The sequence below is a fragment of the Sarcophilus harrisii genome, chromosome X, assembly GCF_902635505.1.
Source record: "Sarcophilus harrisii chromosome X, mSarHar1.11, whole genome shotgun sequence".
NCBI classification, from domain to species: domain Eukaryota; kingdom Metazoa; phylum Chordata; class Mammalia; order Dasyuromorphia; family Dasyuridae; genus Sarcophilus; species Sarcophilus harrisii.
In genome coordinates this window covers 78471601-78484072 of record NC_045432.1, presented here as the reverse complement: position 1 = coordinate 78484072, position 12472 = coordinate 78471601, and positions in this window count along the sequence as shown.

Genomic DNA, 12472 nt, shown 5'->3' with positions numbered 1-12472 from the left:
TACTTGCTTTTTTCCCCTCTTCTATACCCCTATTACCTACCTTTCCCCATCTTCTAAAAGCCCCAATGCCTTTTCCCCCCCCCACAGAAAAAACCCCACTATGCTTACCTTCCCCCATCTTCTTCCTAAAACCCACTATCCTTTCCTTGGTCTAACAAAAAAAACACTATTGTAGGATTCTCTTTCACCCCCTTCTAGTGAAAGACCCCCACTGTGCTGTTCACTTGACTCCTTCTTCTGCCTAAAGACCCTACTCTGCTGCTCCCTGGCCTTCCTTCTATTTAAAGACCACCTACTTCTAACTTCCCCCCTTTTAGAAAAACATATTGTCTCCCTGACCCATTCTCCCCAAAAACCCCCTACAGTTCTTCCCTTCCCCTCTTCATCTAAAACTCCCACATTACCCCTTCCCCTTCTTTTACCTAAAACCCCATTTCGTTCCTTGGCCCCCCTTTGGAAAAATCCCCCTATTATCTGCCCCCCTTCATCTAAAAACCCCCCATGTTTTCCCCCCCTTCTATGAAAAGATTCCCTATTGTTCCTTCCCCTCTTTTACCAAAATCCCATTATTTTCCTTCCCCAATCTTTTTCTAAAAGACCACCTACTTTTCTTTTTCCCCTCCAGCACAAAAAGTCTTTTTAAAAAAAACTAAAAAATACAAAGGGTCTTTTTAAAATGGGAGATTAAACAAGAGTCTTTCGTAAAAAACAGATTATCACTCATTAAAATCTTTTTTAGAAAGGGCTAAGGGCCCAATAGGTTCTTTAAAATAATTACATAAACAAAAAAAAATCTCTTCAAAAAAAAACCAAAAGGAAAACACAATCGGGGTCTTTTTGTACAAACCAAGATATAACATAAGTTTCTTTAAGTAAAAATAAAAGAAAAATAACAAAGGAGGGGTTCTTTAGATATAAAGCCAAATTACCATATTCTTTAGTAGAAGAAAAATGAAAAACACAATGGGGTTTTAGGTAAATGGCCAAACACCCAGAACAAAAAGGGTCTCTTTTAAAAATTTCAAAAAAATTTGGGCTTTAAATTAAAAAAGGGGGCCCACACCTCAGGGTCTTTTATGAAAAATCCAAAGGAACACACTTAGGTCTTTCTAAAAAGGGCAAAACAAAAGTATTTTTAGTAGAAAGTAAAACACACAGAGGGGTCTTTCCACAAAAAAACCAAAAAACACAAGGATCTTTAGGGAAAACAAGGGAAACACAAAGGGATCAAACAATGACCAAGGGAAACACTTTACCGTCAAATTCCAAAACACTTGAAGGGGGTCTTTCCGAAAGGGCCAAAAACAACAATGGGGGTCTTTAAAGAAAATTACAAGGGACAACAAGACCTTTCTTTACCAAAGGGAAAACAGGGGGTCTTTAAGAAAAAACACACACCATAAAAGGCTTTTGGTAATTAAGGAAGGCCCTTTTTAAAGGGGCCTTTAGGTAATTTGGAAAGGGAACACACAGGGGGACTTTCCCTTTTGGGGGAACCAGGCCATACAAGAAACTTTAAGAAAAAAATTGAGGCCCCCAAGGGCTCCAAAAGGGGCGTATCACACAAAGGCTCTTTAAATACAAACCAGGGACAAACAAGACCTTTTGGAAAAACAAGGGAAACATGCCCAAGGGGCCCCAAGAAAGGGGGCCAAGGCCCCACTGGGGATTTCTTTAAATTGGGCAAGGATCACACATTGTTTTTGAAAAAAAGGGGTAACACATAGGACCTAGTGGGGCCAAAAGAAAGCCGTAATTTTTCTAAACCAGAAATAATATAGGGTCTTTAAAGAAATGGAGGAAAAGGACACACATGGGAAGTCTTTTAGAGAAAATGGGCACAAAAGGGAACAGAAACTCCCTTTATGGGAAACAAGGCAGCACAGGGGGGGGCTTTTATGAATGGACCAAAGAAGCATTGTATGGGTCTTCTGGGAAGGAGGGCCCAGGGCAGCACAGAGGTGGTTTTAAAGGGGGGCCAAAGGGAACAGGTTTAAAAGAGCCCCTTGGCGTTCCCTTGGCCACCCCACCCAAAAGACCCCATACTGATCCCTTGCCCCCTTTAAGGGAAAGACCCCTTAATGCTTCCTTTCCATTCCCAAAGGACCTTTACTATCTTTTCCCTTTCCCCCACAAAAGATCCCTCTTGTGTTTTCCGGGCCCCTTCTTGTAAAAGACCCCGTCTTGTCTCTTCCTTGCCCCATCTTCTACCTAAAGACCCACCATATCCTGGGTCATTTTCAAAAAGACCCCTACTATGCTTTTCCCTTAGCACCCTGTCTACTAAAAGACCCCCTACTGAGCTCCTTGCTTTCCCCTATCTTCTACCTAAAACCCTGTACTGTGCTGTTCCCTTGGTCCCCCCTTCTACAGAAAGACCCCGACTGTGCTGCTTCCTTTCCCCCTCTTCTTCCTAAAGACCACCTACTGTGCCATTCCCTTTGTTCCATGTACAAAAAGACCCCTACTATGCTGTTCCCTTGGCCCCCCTTCTACCGAAAGATCTCCTCCTATGCTGATCCCTGGGTCTCCTTAGTATGGAAAGTCCCCTACTGTGGTATTCCCTTACCACCTTCTTCTACCTAAAAACCCCTACTATGCTCCTTCCTGGTCCCGCACTTGTACCGAAAGACCTCCCTTGTGCTGTTCCCTTCGCCCATCTCCCCTAAAGACCCCTTCTTTCCCCTGGCTCCATTGTACAAAAGCCCCTACGACTGCTCCCTTGCCTCCTTCTTCTACCAAAGACCCTACTATGGCTTCCTTTCCCCCCTACGGAAAAGGCCTCCCTACTTTTTACCTTCCCCCATTCTACCAAAATACCCGCTATGCTGTTCTCTTTGGCCCCATTTTAAAAAAGCTCCCATTTTGTTTTCCTTCCCCTTCTATATAAAATCCCCACTGTCTCCCCTTGCCTCCTTCTTCTACATCAAGAACCTACTATTTACTTCCCTGGTCCCTCCCTACAGAAAGGCCTCCACTGTCTATTCCTTGGCCAACCTTTAGAAAAACCTGTTCCCTTAGCCTCTTTCATCAAAGACCCCTACAGTGCAATTCTCCCTTCCCCCATCTTCCCCAAACCCCTCTTGTATTCCCTTGGCTCCATTGCACAAAAAGCCCCTACTGTGCTTTCCCTAAACCCCTTTAACAAAGAGAACCCATTGTCTTTCATTTTATTTCCAAAACCCCTACTGTGCTGTTCCTTTGGGCCCGCCTTCTACTGAAAAACCTCCTATTGTGTTCCTGGACCCTTCTCAAAAAGATCCCTTTATTTCCCTTGCCCCATCTTTTTTACAGACCACCTACTGTGCTCTTCCCTTGCCATTCCAGTACATTAAAGGGTCTTTCTGTAAAGGGCTAAGGGGGATACAGTGGTCTTTCAGCAGAATGGGAGAAAGGTGCACACAACATGGTCTTCAGATAGAAAAAAGCCAAGAGAACAGCACAGTAAATCTTTTCTTACAATGGAAACAAGGTAATGGGTTCTCTTTAGGTGAAGATGGGAAGGGAGCCCAATAAAATCTTTCTTTGAAGGAAGGCCAAGGGAACAGCACAGTAGGGGGTCTTTTTCCAATAAAAGACCAGGAATACAAGTATGGTCTTTAGGAAGATGGGGGCAAGGGGCTCATATGGGGTTTTTTCAGAAAGAGGGGCCAAAGGAAGTGGGTCTTTTCTTACAATGGTGAAGGAAGACAGTAGGTGGTCTTTAGGTAGAAAGATGGGGCCAGAACAGCACAGTAAGGGTCTTTTCGTTTAAGGTCAAAGGATCAGACAGTAGGAATTTTTTCGTAGAAGGGGGCAAGGAAAACAAGGGGGGTTCTTTGGGTAGAATGGGGGCTACTGAGGCACAAAAAGGGGTCTTTTGGATGGAGTACACAGTAAAGGGGTCTTTCTGCTGAAGAGGGCCAAGCAGTAGGGCTTTAGTTAAAGATTGGGCAAGGGTAACTGTACATTGGGCGTCTTTCCAAGAAGGTTGGCCAAGGATCCATCATGGGGTCTTTCGTAGAAGGGGGGCCAAGGGAAAAACTGGGTGTCTTTTTGGAGAAGGGCCCAAGGGAAAATCACCTTAGGGGTCTTTCCATAGAAGGTGGCTTAATTGTAGCACAGTAGAGGGTCTTGAGGAAGAAGGGGGGACAAGGGAACATACACTACAGGGTCTTTGGGTAGAATGGGGGCGAGTGAGCAGCATAATAGTGGTCTCTTTGTAAAATGGGGCCAAGGGAACAACACAGTAGGGGTCTTTTTCTACAATGGAGCCAAAGGAATAAATAGCACAATAGGGTCCTTGGGTAGAAGATAGGGTAAGGAAGTAGCACCATGAGGATTCTTTCCATAGAAGGGAGGACCAGGAAGCAGCATATTGGGCGTCTTTAGGTAGAAGAAGAAGACAAGGGAGCAGCACAGTAAGGGGTCTTTCCACAGAAGGGGGCCAAGGGATCAGCATCGTAGGGGGTCCTTTGGTAGAAGGGGGGCCAAGGGAAAAGCACAATTGGGGATCTTTCAGTAGAAGAGGACCAGGGGAACAGCACAGTAGGGGTGTTTTTGTACAATGGAGCCAAGGGAATAGCACAGTAGGTCGTCTTTATGAAAGATGGGGGCAAGGGAGCACCACAGTTAGGGGTCTTTAGATAGAAGATGGGGCAAAGGAACAGCACAGTAGGAGGTCTTTTTGTCGAACGGGGGGCCAGGGAGCAGCATAGTAGGGTGTCCTTAAAGAGGGAGGAACCAGGAAGCAGCATAGTAGGGGTTTTTAGGTAGAAGAAGGAGGTAAGGGAGCACCACCGTAGGGGGTCTTTTGGTAGAAGAAGGGCCAAGGGAACAGAGGGGCCAAGGGAACAACACAGTAGGGTGTCTTTCGATAGACACTGTTCCCTTGGCCCTCCTTCTACCTAAAGACCATGTAATGTGCTATTCCCTTGGCACCATTGTATAAAAACCTGTACTGTACTGTTCCCTTGCCCCCCCCTTCTATCTAAAGACCCCCTACTGTGCTGCTCCTGCCCCATCTTCTACCTAAAGACCACCTACTGTGCTATTACCTTGGCTCCATTTTACAAAAAGCCCCCTACTGTGTTATTCCTTGGCCCCCATTCTACCGAAAAACTCCCTACTGTGCTGTTCCCTTGGCCCTTCTTCTTATGAAAGACCTGCTACTTTGATGTTCCCTTGGCCCCCCTTCTATCTAAAGACCACATACTATAGTGCACCTTCACCCCCTTCTGCCAAAAGACCACCTACTATGCTGCTCCTTGGCCCCCATTCTACAGAAGGACCCTCTACTGTTGTTCCCTTGCCCCCTTCTATGGAAAGACCCCCTACTGTACTGTTCCCTTGCCCCCCCTTCTATGGAAAGACCCCCTACTGTGCTGCTCCCTTGGCCCCATTTTACAAAGAGACCACCAATTGTGCTGTTCCATTTACCCGCCTTCTACAAAAAAACCTCCTACTGTGCTGCTCCCTTGCCCTTTCTTCCACCTAAAGACCCCTTATTGTGCTGTTCTCTTGGCTCCATTGTACAAAAAGACCCCTACTTTTTTGTTCCATTGCCCCCCTTCTACCGGAAGATTCCCTACTGTACTATTCCTTTGCCCCTTTTTCTACCTAAAGACTAACTACTGTGCTGCTCCCTGGCCCTCCTTTCTACCGAAAGACCCCCTACGTGCTCATCCCTTGCACTCCCTTCTACCGAAAGACCCCCTACTGTGTTGTTCCCTTGGCTCCTCTTTTGCTAAAAGACCCCTTACTGTGGTGTTCCCTGGCCCATCTTCTATCTAAAGATGCCCTACTGTGTGCTCCCTTGCCAATTCTTCTACCTAAAGACCACCTACTGTGCTATTCCCTTGGCTCCATTGTACAAAAAGACCCCTACTGTGCTGTTCTCTTGACTCCATTTTACGAAGAGGTCCCCTATTGTGCTGAACACTGACCTGATTCTACCCAAAGATCCCCTAGTGTGCTTTTCCCTTGGCCCCTTTCTACGTGAAAGATATCCTAATGTACAGTTTCCTTGGCCTGCATTCTACTCAAAAACCTTCAATTGTGCTGCTCCCTTACCTCCTTCTACTTTAAGGCCCCTACTACGCTGCTTCCTTGTGCACCCCTTCTACTGAAAGACCCCCTCCCTGCTCCCTGGCCTCCCTTCTCCCTAAAGACTACCTACTGTCCTATTCCCTTGGCTCCCTTGTAGGAAAAGACCCCTATTGTGCTGCTCCCTGGCCCCCATTCTCCAAAAAGACCTCCTACTCTGCTGCTCACTTGCACCCATCTTCTACCTAAAGTCCACCCATTATTGGCTGCATTGTACAAAAAGACCCCTACTGTGTTGTTTATTGGCTCCCATTCTCCTGAAAGACTCCCTAATGTGCTGTTCCCTTATCCCTTTGTCTTACGAAAGACCCCCTATTGTGCTGCTCCCTGGTCCCCCTTCTATCTAAAGACCACGTACTGTGCTACACCTTCACCCCCATTCTGTCGAAAGAGCACCTACTGTGCTGCTCCTTAGCGCTCATTCTACAAAAAGACCCCCTATGGTGCTGGAGGGGGCCAAGGGAAGAGCACAGTAGGTGGTCTTTCGAAAGAAGATGGGGGCAGGTGAACAGTACAGTAGGGGTCTTTCAGTAGAAGGGGGGCCAAGGGAACAGCACAGTAGGAGTTCTTTCAATAGAAGGGGGGCCAAGGGAACAGCACAGTAGGATTCTTTTTCTATAATGGAGCCAAGGGAGCAGCATCGTAGGGGGTCTTTCTGTAGAAGGGGGGCAAAGAGAAAAATCACATAGGAGGTCTTGTGTGTAGAAATAGGGGGGCCAGTGAGAAGCTACAATAGGGGGTCTCTTTGTAAAATGGGGTCAAGGAACAGCACAGTAGGTATCTTTTTGTACAATGGAGCCAAGGGAATAGCACAGTAGGGTCTTTAGGTAGAAGATGGGAGCAAGGGAGCAGCACAGTAGGGAGTCTTTCCATAGAAGGGGGACCGGAAGCAGCATGGTAGCAGTCTTTATGTAGATAAATGAGGCAAGGGAGAAGCACAGTAGGGGGACTTTTGGTAGAAGGGGGGCCAAGGCAACAGTACAGTAGGGCGTCTTTTGACAGACCCTATTCCATTGCTCCCTTTTCTATCTAAAGACCCCCAACTGTGGTGCTCCCTTCCCCCATCTTCTACCAAAAGACCCTCTACTGTGCGGTTCCTTGGCCCCTCTTCTATGTAAAGACCCACAACTGTTGTGCTCCCTTCCCCTATCTTCTACCTAAAGACGACCTACTGTGCTGTTCCCTTGGCTCCCCTACTACCGAAAGATCCCCAATTGTGCTGCTCCTTGGCCACCCCTTCTTTGTAAACACGCCCTACTGGGTTGCTCCTTGCCCCCACCTTCTACCGAAGACTCCTAATGTACTGTTCCCTTTGTCCCCCTGTTCCCTTGGCTCCCCTTCTATTTAAAGACCCCCTAATGTGCTGCTCCCTGGCCCCCATTCTACAAAAAGACCTCCTACTGTGCTGTTCCTTTGCCCCATCTTCTATCTAAAGACCCCTAACTATGGTGCTCCCTTGCCCCCAGCTGCTTCATAAAAATCGCCTACTGTCCTATTCCCATGGCTCCATTCTACAAAAACACCCCTTACTGTGCTGTTCCCCTGGTCCTCCTTGTACCGAAAGATCCCCAGTTGTGCTGTTCCTTGGCACCCCTCCTATGTAATGACCTCCTACTGTGCTGCTCCTGGCCCTCTTCTACCAAAGGACCCCCTACTGTGCTGCTCCCTTGTCTTCTTCTTCCTAAAGACGCCCAATATGCTGCTTCCTGGTCCCCCTTCTATGGAAAGAATCCCTACGGTGCTACTTCCTTACCCTGCCTTCTACCCAAAGACCCTACTGTGCTATTTATTCCCTGGGCTTCATTGTAGAAAAAGACCCCTACTGTGCTGTTCCCTTGGTGCCATTTTACCAAGAGACCCCCTATTGTACTGCTCACTGGCCCCCATTCTACCCAAAGACCCCCTACTGTGCTTTTCCTTGGCCCCCCCTTCTACCAAAAGAACCCCTACGGTGGGGCTCCCTTGCCTCCTTCTACCTAAAGACCATTACCTATGCTGGTTCCTGGTTCCCCCCCTGCTATGGAATGACCTCCTACTGTGCTGTTCCTTTGCCTCCTTTTTCTACCAAAAGACCCCCTATTATACTGTTTCCTGGCCCTCCTTCTACTGAAAGACCACTTGCTATGCTGCTCCTTGGCCCTCATTCTACAAAAAGACCCCCAATGTGCTGGAGGGGCCAAAGGGAATCACAATTGGTTTTAAAAAGATGGGCAAGGGAACAAAACCCTCTTTTGGGGAAAATGAACCGTAGAAACCAAAGGGGCCCTTTGTAAAAATGGGCCAAAGGGAACAACACAATAAATTCTTCGAAGATGGGCAAGGTTGCTACACTGTGGGGGTCTTTAGATGAAAGAGCTAAAGGAACAGGTTTTTTCATAAAGGGAGGAAGGTGCACATGGGGGTCTTTCGGTGGGAGGACCAGATGTAACTTATTTTATCTTTTATGTTTTAATATATTTAACATTATTCATTGCCATCTGGGGGAGGTGGGGGTAAGAGGAAAAAAATTGGAACAAGAGGTTTGGAATTTCAATCTTAAAAATTCCCATGCATATAACCTTAAAAAAAACTTTAAATTAAAAAAAAAAAAAAAAAGGAGGGACCAGGGCACATAGTAGGTGTCTTTTTAGAAAAGCGAAAAGCACACAGTAGGGGTCTTTAAATAGAAGTGGGACAATAGCAACACTGGGAAATTTCCATGAAGGGGAAGGAAACCAGTAGGGGTTTTTCCAAACAAGACTCAAGGGAAAGCCATGGTTGTCTTGATAGAAGGGGATCAAGGGGAACAGTACAGTACAAGGGGTCTTTGTGACCCTCTTCCCTTGGACCCCCCTTCTATCAAGCCCTTTCTAACAAACCCCCTTTTCAGAAAGACCCCCTAATGTGCTGCTTCCTGGTCCCCCTTGTACCTACGGAAAGACCGGCTAAGGTGCTGTTCCTTTGGCTCGTCTTCTACCAAAAGACCCCCAATTTGGCCTTCCCTTGGCCCTTCTTTTACTGAAAGCCCCCTATTGGATTACTCCTTGCCCCAATTTCAACTAAAAGACCCTCATGTACTATTCCCTTGCTCCATTGTACAAAAGACCCCTAATGTGCTTTCCCTGGCCCCCCATCAAAAGACCCCCTACTGTCTGTCCATTGTCCCATCTTCTTCAAGACCCCTCTGTGCTATTCCCCTGGCTCCATTGTAGGAAAAGATCCCTGCTGTGCTGCTTCCTGGCCCCCATTCTCCAAAAAGACCTCCTACTATGCTGTTCCCTTGCACCCATCTTCTACCTAAAACCACCCATTACCTTGGCTCCATTGTATAAAAAGACCCCTACTGTGTTGTTTATTGGCCTCCATTCAACCCAAAGACTCCCTACTGTGCTGTTCCCTTGGCCCTCCTTCTATCTAAAGACCAAGTACGGTGCTGCACCTTCACCTCCATTCTCTGGACCACCTGCGCCCCAGCCCTCATTCCGAAAACCCCCTACTGTACGGAGGACAAGGGAAAAACACAGTAGGGGTTTAAAAAAGAATGGGGCAACCCTTAGGGGTTCTCTTGTAAATGGGCCGGAAACCCTAGGGTCTTTCAAAAGATGGGGGCAAAGTCCTGGGAAATCTTTCCTTCGGGGGACGAGGAACAGCATGTAGGCTTTTTGTGAAGAAGTGGGACCGGTAAGCTTTGGAAAAGGGGGCCAGGGGCAACCCTAGGGGTCTTCTTAAAAGGTAAAAAGGGGGGGTCTTTCGGTGAATGGTGGCTAAAAAGCCAGTAGGAGGTCTTTCCATTACAAAGGGGACCAGGAAGCTGGACCTTTAGGAGAAGAAACAATGGGGAAACCAGTAAGGGGTCTTTTTGGTGGGAATGGGGGCCAAGGGGAAAAGCACAGTGGGTTTTTTGGTAGAATGGGGTATGAGGGAACACAGAAGGTGGTCTCTTTGTAAAAATGGGGCCAAGGGAACACACATGGTGTCTTTTTTGGACAATGGACCAGGGAATAACAGTGGGGTCTTTGGTAGAAGATGGCAAACAGCACATGGGGTCTTTCAGTACAAGTGGGGACCAGGAAAGCAACATAGTAGGGGTCTTTTTGGGTTGAAGGGGGCCGGGGAGAAGCTGGGGGTCTTTTTCAGACAATGGATCAAGGGAATAGGACGTGGTGGTCTTTAGATGAAGGAGGGCCAAGGGACAAGTTCTCTCTAAAAGATTCCCTACTTTGCCTTTCCTTTTTTCGAAAGACCCCCCCATGGTTCCCTTCCATCTTCTTCAAAGACCACCTTTTCAACAAACCCCCAGAAAGCCCCCCAATGTGCTGCTCACTGGACCCTTTCCAAAAGCCCCCCTGTGCTTCCCGCCTTCTTCTACCTAAAAAACCCCTTTCTTTTCCCTGGTCCCTCCTTCTGAAAGACCTCCCTGTGCTCTCCCCCATCTTCTTAAAAATCTTACCTGCTGTTCCTTTGCCCCCTTCTAGAGGAGGCCAACTGTGCGTCCCTTCATACATCTTCTCAGACCCCTCTGTGCTGTGGAGGAGAGGAGGGAGGGAGGGAGGGAGATTTTCCTTGGCCCCCCTCCGAAAGGCCCCTACTGTGCTGCTCCCTCCCCCTTCACCTAAAGGGATCTCTGTGCTGCCCAATGGTCCCTTTCACTAAGGCCCTACTGTCCCCTTGCCTCCTCCTTCTTCCTAAAAACTACCTACTGTGCTGCTCCCTTGGACCCCTTTTCTACCGAAAGAACCCCTACTGTGCTGGACCTTAGCCCCCCTATCAAAGAACCCTGAACTGTCCCCTTGCCCCATATTCGACCAAAGACCCCCAATTGTATATTCCTGGGCCCACCCCTACATAAGGACCCCCCCCTTGTTCTCCTGGGCCTCCTTCTGGGCCCTCTGTGCTGGAGGGACAGGGGAAGAAACAGGTGGTCTTTAAAAGAAAGGGGGCAAAGGGAACAAAGTATTTCAGAAAGGGGCAAAAGGGAAATGAGGTGGTCTTTAAAAAGGGGGCCAGGGACAACACATTAAAATAAAAGGGGGGAGGAAAAGCACAGAAGAGGGTCTTTTCGTGAAGGGGACAAAGGAAAAACAACGTAGGTCTTTTGGGAATGAAGGAGCAAAGGGGGCAAATAGGGGATCTTTTTAAAGTGGGTCAAAAAAGAAATAGGGTCTTTAGTGAAGGGGGGAATCCAAAAAGGGGGTCTTTTAAAAGGGGGACCAGGGGAACAGCACAGTAGGGCTCTTTTCAAACAATGGCCAAGGGGAAAGCACAGTAGGTGGGCTTAGATGAAGGGAATCAAGGGAACAGTACAGTGGGGGTCTTTCGTAGACCCTTTTCCCTTAGCCCCTCTTCTGTCAAAGACCCAACTGTGGTGCTCCCCCGCCATCTTCTTCATAAAGACCACCTCTGTGCTTTCCCTTGGCTCTTTGTGGGAAAGACCCCCTACTGTGTTCCATTGCCCCCTTCTGGAAAGACACCCTCTGGGCTACTACCTGGATCCATTCTTTTAAAGACCACCTACTGTGGCTGCTGCATGGTCCCCCTTTACTGAAGGCCCCCTACTGTGCCTCCCTTGCCCCCATCTTCTTCCTAAATCCCGCACTCGCTTTTTTTTTATTCTTCCAAAATCTCCTATTTTGTTCCCTCCCCCTCTAAAGACCACCTACTGTGCCCTTCACCCCCTCAAAACACCTTTTCTGTCTTCCCTTCCCCATCTTCTTAAAGACCACCCCAATACCTTGTCCATTGTTAAAAGACCATTACTGTTTTGTTTTTGGCCTCAATACCAAAGCCACTACTGTCTGCTCCTAAATTCTTCTAAAGACCACCAAATGGCTGCAGTTTGGCCCCTGTTCTACGTAAAGACCACCTACTTGCTTTACTTGCTCCATTGTACAAAAGAACCCTACTGTGCTGTTTTTGGCCCTGCTTTTGGCTCTCCTTCTCCAGAGACCCCCTACGTCCTTGCCTCCCAATATTCTCAAAAGACCCCCATTGTGCTGTTTTGGCCCCTTTCTTGTGGACCCACCCAAACTTGCTCCCCCATTTTCCCCAAATTGGCTCCATTGAAAAAAGCCCTACTGTGTTGTTCCTTGGCCCCCTCCTGAAAAAACCCCTCACGTACCTTGGCCCCCTTTCTTCAAAAACCCCACTGGTGCCTTGGCCCCTCTTCTTTAAAGACCCCCCGTGGTGCTTCCCCTTCCCCCCATCTTCTCCAAAAGACCCCCATGTGCTATTCCTTAGCCCATTTCAAAACCCCTTTATCCCTTGGCCCCCTTCTTCTAAAACCCACTAAGGTGTTCCTTGCCCCCCTCTTCTTCTAAAGACCCCCCAACTGGTCCTTTCCCCATCTTCTCCAAAGACCCCCCTTTCTTTCCTGCCCCCTTTTCAAAACCCTTTGTGCCACCTTGGCCCT